Consider the following 10329-nt stretch of genomic DNA (forward strand, 5'->3'; position numbering starts at 1 on the left):
TTCTCCTGGAGTTAAGCGCCTGTGTCTTTTCTCACACAAAAGGGAGGAGAAGTAGGTGCTCCACTCCTCATTTATAACTTCTAGTCCAGTGGTTTGGCATTCCTCCAGGATCTGAGAGACCTGGGTTCTAGTTCTCTCTCTGCTTGATGTAACCACTGGGCTGTGGGGTTTAATAGGGCAGGTCTTGTTCAATCTCTCCTATTGAAGCTGTTCTACTGTTTATAAATACATAAATGCTCATTAGGCAAAAAAAAAGTAGAATGAGAGTGATTCTATAGCCCAGTGGTTAGGGCATGCACCTGGAGGGTAGGAGACCCACATTCTAATGCCTCTGTGCCAAGGCATATTTATACGCAATGGAACTGTTTCAAGAGAGACTGAGAAAGCCTGCTCCCCAGAATACCCCATCAGTTAGGACTCTCTTTCAGAGGAAGACCAAAGTGCATATCCCTTCTCCAGATCAGCGAGGGGAGCTGAACCTGGGTCTCCTGGGTGAGTCTTCTAACCACTTGGCTGAGTGGCAGCACCTCCTCAATCAGTGGCTGTTATGCATTGGTTTAGACATGCTCTGAGCATGCCTACCAAATTGGGCCCTGCAGGTGGAGGAATGCATTGTTTGAGGATACCAGTAGGGTTGGCCTGAGATAGGCACTGGATGCCTAGACTGAGGTGGCTGTGCACATGCTCATAGGCAGATTTTTAGGCACCTAGGGGACTTCAGGCAGCAGCTGAGTGTGAGTTTTGAGGATCTTAATGGTGCCTAGATATTACACCTAAGGTGGCAGTCAGGTGTTTAAGTTCTTTTGCCGAGCTAGCCCTATGTCCCCTGTCTTACAAGGATTTATGCATGTGCTTAACTTTATTGACTTCAGCTGAACTAACTCACATACCTAAAGTGAACCTACACACCTAAACACCTAAAGTGGTATTCAGGTATATCACCTATACCTAAAATGTATAAGTCTTTGCAGCATCGTGGCTTAAATGATTGAGAATCACAACCTTCCTATGAAGTAGAAAAGTATGATTATTTCTGTTTCATAGGTGGTAAAATTGAGACAAATAGGTTAAGTGGTTTACCTGAGGTTATACAGTAAATAAGTATCAGAGCTGGGAATGAAAGTTAGGTCTCTCAGTTCCAGTCCACCAGTTTGAATTGATACCTATTTAGACAATCAGATTTGACAGTACCTATTTAAGTTGCACAATGCTGGGTCCTGTTCTTTCTTCCTATGTTTTGAAAATTTCGGCAGTACATGTACAATACCTGTTCCTTGGTAGATCTGAGTGTTAAAGACAGGAACACTTCTGTTAGCTGCTTTCAGGTAACCCTGCAGCTTTGGGGCAAGTAATTCAGACCCTGGGTCTTTGCTGGAGAAAACGGGAGTGTCTGGCTCAGCAAGACAGTATACTGTGGTCCCGAGCTGGCAGGGAAAGCAGGGGTAGAAGTAGTCTTGGCACATCGGGTGGCCGCTCCCACGGGGTTTCTGTGATCCAACCCATCACACCATGAATATGGTTAAACACAGCGTTTCAGAAGTGGTGTGCCGAATCTTCATTTATTTACTCTACTTTAAGATTTCACGTGCCAGTAATACATTTTAACATTCTTATAAGGTCTCTTTCTATAAGTCTATAATATATAAGTAAACTATTGTTGTATGTAAAGAAAATAAGGCTTTTAAAATGTTTAAGAAGCTTCATTTAAAATTAAATTAAATTGCAGAGCCCCCCGGGCTGGTGGCCAGGACCCTGGGCAGTATGAGTACCACTGAAAATCAGCTTGTGTGCCGCCTTCGGCACCCGTGCCATAGGTTGCCTACCCCTGGGTTAAAGGAGTAGAAAACCTGCCTTTATAATGGAAGATTCAAAGAGCTCAAATCATTTATCTTAACAAAGGAAAGGTTAATAGGTGACTTGATCAGTCTATAAGTACCTACATAGGGAACAAATATTTAATGTAGCAGAGAAAGATCTAACAACAATATCAAATGGCTTGATGTTGAAACTAGACAAATTCAATTTGGAACTAATTTTTAATACTGAGAGAAAAATTTACCAAGGGTTGTGGTAGACTCTCCATCACTGACAATTTTTAAATCAAGAGTGAATGTTCTTTTCTAAAATATGCTCTGGGAATTATTTTGGGGAAGTTCTATGGCCTGAATTATATACTAGGTCACGCTACATGATCACAGTGGCCTGGGAATCTATAAATCTCTTCTCAGTTTTCATTTGTTCCACAGTATTGCCTAACTTATTTTTCATAGCTTCCCCCCCCACCCCAAAATGCCTCAAGCTCTTCTTTACCCTGAGTTCACACACTCATGTTCTCTTAGCTGGCGGTATCTGACCATGTCTCAAATAGCCTTGAACCACCTAGTCTCTGTTTACTTTACAATCTTGTACAATCTTGTACATATTAGCAAAATTCCCTCTTCATCCTTTATCTTTCCATAAACATAGACCAAATTTTTCACTCAGTTCCTAAACAGAAGATCTTAAAATCCCTCTAGTATTTTGTTCATCCTTGAACCCCTCTCCATTTCTATAATGCTACTTTTATACTAGGTCTAGCAGTACTGAGCATTTTCCCTAATATAACTCTACTAATTCCACCTACTGCACAAGCATAACTTCTTTTAGCATTCGTACAAGGCATTTATTTATCCTAGAATTTTCTTTTTACTAGAATGTGCCTAAACTGAGGGATGGAAGCTAAGTATACTCAGTGACTACTTCTGTCAAACAAGGTATTCTGGATTGTGTGTCAGAACATTCCCCTCAAGAGCCCAGGAGCTTTATGCTTCTCATCTATCACCAAACTGGCCCTACTTTTTCACGTTGCTGTTAATGTGCTAGTTCCTCCTATCTGAGCCCCTGGCTGACCCATGTGCCTTGCTTCTGTCAGGTAGATATCTAGCAGGGGGGAAATGGGATGCTATTGTATGCAGGAGACCTAATCCACTCTCAGCAGACAAATTCTTTCTGTTCCCCATAATAGCACGCAACACTGGGAATTAACCACTGTGTCACAGGGTGCTGGTGCAAAAGCACCTAATTACCCCTGCTCAGCCAGCTCCAATCAAGGGAAATAGATTGGGGCTGGTGAAACAGACCTGATGCCTGGCCTGGGGATTGACTCCACCTGCGGGCCTGACAAGCCAGCAGTCATAAGGGCTGGGAGCCACAAGAAAAGCCAGACAGGGAAAGGGTAGACTCCTACCTGTGGGCTGCCTGTAGGAAAAGAGGGAACCAACCCTATAGGCATTGTATATAGCGCAACACTGGTAGTGGGAGAACTGTGTATGTATAAATAAAGCCATGGGTGTTGCATCATTGAAAGCCTCTCTGCACTTTATTGGGACAGATAGTGGGCTCTGGAAGAGGGGTGTGACAGAGAAACTGTCACACACTGTTATATGGGATAAGCACTGAGCAGAGGTGTGGCCAGTGAATTGCAATTGAATGTATACAAGGGACAAAATCTTTTCCCTTTTTGCTTAGAAATTAGCACAGAAGTAGATAGTACAGGAGGACCGTTGCTGTCAAAAGGATAGTATTGGTTTGAATAGGCTTTTGATCAGGCCCAGAACGAGCACTAAGGAGTTCAGACTGTTTGGGAATTCGGGGATGAAGGAAACCAGCTGTTAGTGGAATAAACTAAAATCTGTATAATAAAGTAAATGGCTTATTTATTTTCTAACTCTAAAAACACAATGGAGGTCAAGTTACTCTCCATTAAGAGAGTAAAAACTCCAGTATAACTAACAGGGAAAACAGCAGCAGCACATTACCTGTGGTCAAGGACTACCTTGTTCACTGCAAAGTACAGAAGAATTACTTACAGAGACAACATAAAAGCACATTGTAGAGCAGTTTGAGTGACTTGCCTTCTGACGGATGAGGCTGATCATCCCACAGTGAGGACTTCCCTTCAAGAGATTATGTTACAGTAGTGAGTTAGCAAAATCTCATGAAATTAGCTGAGATCTTCACCATTTGCTAAAGTCCCCTGAGAATAACTGATGAAATTGCAGTGCTGTCAGCTTCGAACTTGAACTGCAGATCCTGCTTTGAACCTTATGTGGGTCAAAATCCAAACACCACCTCACCTCAGTCCAGTTCTAGTGAGAGTTGACCATTTGTTCTGGTATCTGGGAAGATATTGGGTACCTCAGGATAGCATGGGTTGGCATTAAAAACTTGTGCCTGTAGAAAAACCCCCTCTCATCTAGGGACTGATCTTGTCCATTTGAAGAAAATACCTGAGGAGGCCCCAGTCATTGAAAGGGGAACCAATGGGAGTCCATTAAAATATTTTGAGGGTATGGTCCTATATTTCTAAAATGATTGGCTGTGAAAATGATGAGAGGACAGGCATGAAAATATAATAGTGTTAGCACTGCACTGTTACCACGCTCTTTCCTTTGCAGCTGACTTGCTTCTCTTTAAAATGAAAGAGAGAGAATTCCTTCTGTATTACCCTAGCAGGTACAAGAAAGATATAACTCCAGAAGAGGTGAACTAAATAAAGGTTGAAAGTAGCAGCTCTACTGGTGCAGGCAGATGCTGTTCGCTTTATTTCTCTTGTCTTTTTTATTGATATTATGGTGAAGAATAGACAGGCCCGTAACTAGAGCTGATTCAGAGAACAGAAGGATGTGCTGTCTGCTGGATGCTAAGATACGGGATGTGGACCTGAGGCAGAAAAGGATCCTAACGGGAGCGGGGAAGAATCCGTTGATTGTCCTTCATGTGGGAACAAATGATACAGCTAGATTCTCGCTGGAACATATCAAGGGAGACTATGCCAGACTGGAGAAGACACTTAAGGAAATCGAGGGTCACGTGATCTTCAGTGGGATTCTGCCGGTTCCTAGAGAAGGGCAACAAAGGTGTGACAAGATTATGGCGATCAACAGATGGCTCAGGCAGTGGTGCTATAAAGAGGGCTTTGGGATATACGGCCACTGGGAAGCATTTATGGACAGAAGACTGTTCTCTCGGGATGGACTTCACCTGAGTAAGGAGGGAAATAGACTTCTAGGATGGAGGCTCGCCCAACTGATTAAGAGAGCTTTAAACTAGGAATTTGGGGGAGATGGTTGGGAGATGGCCAGGTAATCTCCACGCCGGAATTTAACCTTGAGAGGGAAGAAAACAAAGTAAGAGAGGATACAGCCGTGGACAGAAGAATTGACATAAGGAGGAAGGGTAGTGTAGATACCAGTCTAATAGGTGATGCTGGTGGTAGAATGTCTATGCCTAACTGGGTAAAGAATGTCAGTAAAGCCAAACGGCAAAAATTAAGATGTCTGTACACTAATGCGAGGAGCCTAGGTAACAAAATGGAGGAACTAGAGCTACTGGTGCAGGAAGTGAAACCGGATATTATAGGGATAACAGAAACATGGTGGAACAGTAGTCATGACTGGAGTACAGGTATTGAAGGTTATGTGCTGTTTAGGAAAGACAGAAATAAAGGCAAAGGTCGTGGAGCAGCATTGTATATCAATGATGAGGTTAACTGTAAAGAAATAAGAAGTGATGGAATAGATAAGACCGAGTCTGTCTGGGCAAAAATCACACTGGGAAAGAAAGCTACTAGAGCCTCCCCTGAGATAGTGCTTGGGGTGTGCTACAGACCGCCAGGATCTGATTTGGATATGGATAGAGACCGCTTTAATATTTTTAATGAAGTAAACACTAATGGGAATTGTGTGATCATGGGAGACTTTAACTTCCCAGATATAGACTGGAGGACAAGTGCTAGTAACAATAATAGGGCTCAGATTTTTCTGGATGTGATAGCTGATGGATTTCTTCACCAAGTAGTTGAAGAACCAACAAGAGGGGATGCCATTTTAGATATGGTTTTGGTGAGTAGTGAGGACCTCATGGATGAAATGGTTGTAGGGGACAACCTTGGTTCGAGTGATCATGAGCTAATTCAGTTCAAACTAGATGGCAGGATAAACAAAAATAGATCTAGGACTAGGGTTTTTGACTTCAAGAGGGCTAACTTTAAAAAATTAAGGAAATTAGTTAGGGAAGTGGGTTGGACTGAAGAACTTGTGGATCTAAAGGCGGAGGAGGCCTGGAATTACTTTAAGTCGAAGCTGCAGAAACTATCAGAAGCCTGCATCCCAAGAAAGGGGGAAAAAAACATAGGCAGGAGTTGCAGACCAAGCTGGATGAGCAAGCATCTAAGAGAGGTGATTAAGAAACGGCAGAAAGCCTACAAGGAGTGGAAGATTGGCGGGATTAGCAAGGAAAGCTACCTTAGTGAGGTCAGAACATGTAAGGATAAAGTGAGAAAGGCTAAAAGCCATGTAGAGTTGGACTTTGCAAAGGGAATTAAAACCAATAGTAAAAGGTTCTATAGCCATATAAATAAGAAGAAAACAAAGAAAGAAGAAGTGGGACCGCTAAACACTGAGGATGGAATGGAGGTTAAGGATAACCTAGGCATGGCCCAATATCTAAATAAATTCTTTGCCTCAGTCTTTAATAAGGCTAATGAGGAGCTTAGGGATAATGGAAGGATGACAAATGGGAATGAGGATATGGAGGTGGATATTACCACATCTGAGGTAGAAGCCAAACTTGAACAGCTTAATGGGACAAAATCAGAGGGCCCAGATAATCTTCACCCAAGAATATTAAAGGAACTGGCACATGAAATTGCAAGCCCATTAGCAAGAATTTTTAATGAATCGGTAAACTCAGGGGTTGTACCGTAAGACTGGAGAATTGCTAACCTAGTTCCTATTTTTAAGAAAGGAAAAAAAAGTGATCCGAGTAACTATAGGCCTGTTAGTTTGACATCTGTAGTATGTAAGGTCTTGGAAAAAATTTTGAAGGAGAAAGTAGTTAAGGACATTGAGGTCAATGGTAATTGGGACAAATTACAACATGGTTTTACAAAAGGTAGATCGTGCCAAACCAACCTGATCTCCTTCTTTGAGAAGGTAACAGATTATTTAGACAAAGGAAATGCAGTAGATCTAATTTACCTCAATTTCAGTAAGACATTTGACACGGTTCCACATGGGGAATTATTAGTTAAATTGGAAAAGATGGAGATCAATATGAAAATTGAAAGGTGGATAAGGAACTGGTTAAAGGGGAGACAACAACGGATGGTACTGAAGGGTGAACTGTCAGGCTGGAAGGAGGTTACTAGTGGAGTTCCTCAGGGATCAGTTTTGGGACCAATCTTATTTAACCTTTTTATTACTGACCTTGGCACAAAAAGCGGGAATGTGCTAATAAAGTTTGCGGATGACACAAAGCTGGGAGGTATTGCTAACACAGAGAAGGACCGGGATATCCTACAGGAAGATCTGGATGACCTTGTAAACTGGAGTAATAATAATAGGATGAAATTTAATAGTGAAAAGTGCAAGGTCATGCATTTAGGGATTAATAATAAGAATTTTAGTTATAAACTGGGGACACATCAGTTGGAAGGAACAGAGGAGGAGAAGGACCTTGGAGTATTGGTTGATCACAGGATGACTATGAGCCGCCAATGTGATATGGCCATTAAAAAAACTAATGCAGTTTTAGGATGCGTCAGGTGAGGTATTTCCAGCAAAGATAAGGAGGTGTTAGTACCGATATAAAGGGCACTGGTGAGACCTCATCTGGAATACTGTGTGCAGTTCTGGTCTCCCATGTTTAAGAAGGATGAATTCAAACTGGAACAGGTTCAGAGATGGGCTACTAGGATGATCCGAGGAATGGAAAACCTGTTCTATGAAAGGAGACTTAAAGAGCTTGGCTTGTTTAGCCTAACCAAAAGAAGGTTGAGGGGGGATATGCTTGCTCTTTATAAATACATCAGAGGGATTAATATTAGGGAGGGAGAGGAATTATTTAAGCTTAGTACCAATGTGGAAACAAGAACAAATGGGTATAAACTGGACACTAGGAAGTTTAGACTCGAAATTAGATGAAGGTTTCTAACCATTAGAGGAATGAAGTTCTGGAACAGCCTTTCAAGGGGAGTAGTGGGGGCAAAAGACATATCTGGCTTTAAAACTAAGCTTGATAAGTTTATGGAAGGGATGGTATGATGGGATCGCCTAATTTTAACAATTTATTTTGGCAATTGATCTTTGATTATCAGCAGGTAAGTATGCCCAGTGATTTATGATGGGATGTTATATGGGATGGGATCTGAGTTACTGCAGAGAATTCTTTCCTGGGTGCTGGCCAGTGAGTCTTGCCCACATGCTCAGAGTTTAACTGATCGCCATATTTGGGGTCGGGAAAGCATTTTCTTCCGGGGCAGACTGGCAGAGGCTCTGGAGGTTTTTCGCCTTCCTCTGCAGCGTCGGACATGGGTCACTTGCTGGAGGATTCTCTGAAGCTTGAGGTCTTCAAACCACAATTTGAAGACTTCAATAACTCAGACATAGGTTAGGGGTTTGTTATAGAAGTGGATGGGTAGGATTCTGTGGCCTGCTTTCTGCAGGAGGTCAGACTAGATGATAATAATGGTCCCTTCTGACCTTAAAGTCTATGAGTCTATGAATTTATTACTACTCTCAAAACAGGAGAGTCATTCTATATAAGACAGGAATACTGAGGGAAAGAAAAGAAACAGGAGTCTTTTGTTCAATACTGGAGGATGGGTTTGAGAGCATTTTTAACCTTGTCATTTTTTTATATAGTATTTTCCTTAAATAAATGTTTGACTTGAATTGAAGGTCGTACTAAGCAATGTCCTCTCATGCATCACAGAGCTAAGGACAAAACTGATCACCTGAAAACGTACCCATTAATTAATCATATTTGTCTATTTAAACTGTAAACTCTTGGGGTTAAGGAGTGACTCTTGCTATGTTTGTGCAGTGCCTAGCACAAGGGAGCCCCAAGCTTTGTTGGGACTCTCAGCCCTACTGTAGTACAAATACTGAAGAATCTCAGATAGGATGTTTTTGAATATTGATTTTGAGTTCATTATGTCATTCATTGTCTTTTGCTGAGATTTTTTTCTCTTTCTTGGAGTATGCAATTCACCAACGACAACTATTTATAAATGAAAATGTTTGTTATAAAGGCAAATTGCTCCATAAAATTATATCTTCAGTAGCAGAGATAGGGAACTCCTATTTGTTAAAATCAGCATTGTGAATAACAGTGAAAAATAAAATTAATCTTAAGGAAAATATAATAGCCTATGTAATAAGACACCTAAAGAAAACTGGTATGTAAGGTATTATCTGGCCTCTTTATGAAGCCGGTGGCCTAAGCCTGCTAAATCCATCCTCTTCAGAAAAAGAACCATGCTAGTTAGATTTGAGTCCTGTATTCTGTCTGACAGGCCTGGTTTAATTTCCTTGTATGTAAATTATCCAGGGTAGAGGCAAAAGAGTTTGCCTGGAAGAGATTTCAGAAAATTCTCTTGCTTTTTGTAGTACTGTATATATTAATTTTATTATTTAATTTTGTGTCAGTTATTCTACCTGATGAAGACGTGCCCAGAATTTGCTTGCACATATCTTCCTGGCTACTATTGATAGGGAAGACTCTCTTATAATGCAGCCTGATTCTAGGACTGCATATCTTTGAAGTGAAAGAGAGACATAAGTATTCAATAAATGAAGACTCTGCAAACACCAGACGGGTTTGCACTAAAATTTTGTTTTTTCATAAAATACTTTGCTATAGATTCTTTTCCTTAACACACTATTGTCTCATTGGTCTTAAAATGAGACCTGCAAGCACTTTGATGAGACTTGACAGTGTCTCAAACAATTTATTTTCCGTAGTTATTTCTGTATCCTCTGCTAAAATAAATCTGAGGGTATATCTACACTACAAAATTAGGTCGAATTTATAGAAGTTATTTTTTTAGAAATCGTTTTTATACAGTCGATTGTGTGTGTCCTCACACAAAATGCTCCAAGCAGGAATCGGCAACCTTTCAGAAGTGATGTGCCGAATCTTCATTTATTCACTCTAATTTAAGGTTTTGCATGCCCGTAATATATTTTAACATTTTTAGAAGGTCTCTTTCTATACGTCTATAATATATAACTAAACTATTGTTGTATGTAAAGTAAATAAGGCTTTTAAAATGTTTAAGAAGCTTCATTTAAAATTAAATTAAAATGCAGATCCCCCCAGATTGGTGGCCAGGACCCGGGCAGTGTGAGAGCCACTGAAAATCAGCTCACATGCCGTCTTCGGCACACATGCCATGGGTTATCTACCTCTGCTCTAAGTGCATTAAGCCAGTGGACTGCGTCCACAGTACTGAGGCTAGCGTCGACTTCCAGAGCGTTGCACTGTGGGTAGCTATACCACAGTTCC

General features: G+C 41.1%; 1 pseudogene; it reads right to left on the bottom strand.

Moving 5' to 3' along the window:
• LOC115654514 overlaps positions 1-9513 on the bottom strand; it is a 20220-nt pseudogene extending 10707 nt beyond the window's left edge.
• Positions 9514-10329: the final 816 nt, after the last annotated feature.

Source organism: Gopherus evgoodei, chromosome 7 (genome assembly GCF_007399415.2).
Source record: "Gopherus evgoodei ecotype Sinaloan lineage chromosome 7, rGopEvg1_v1.p, whole genome shotgun sequence".
In the NCBI taxonomy this organism is placed as follows: domain Eukaryota; kingdom Metazoa; phylum Chordata; order Testudines; family Testudinidae; genus Gopherus; species Gopherus evgoodei.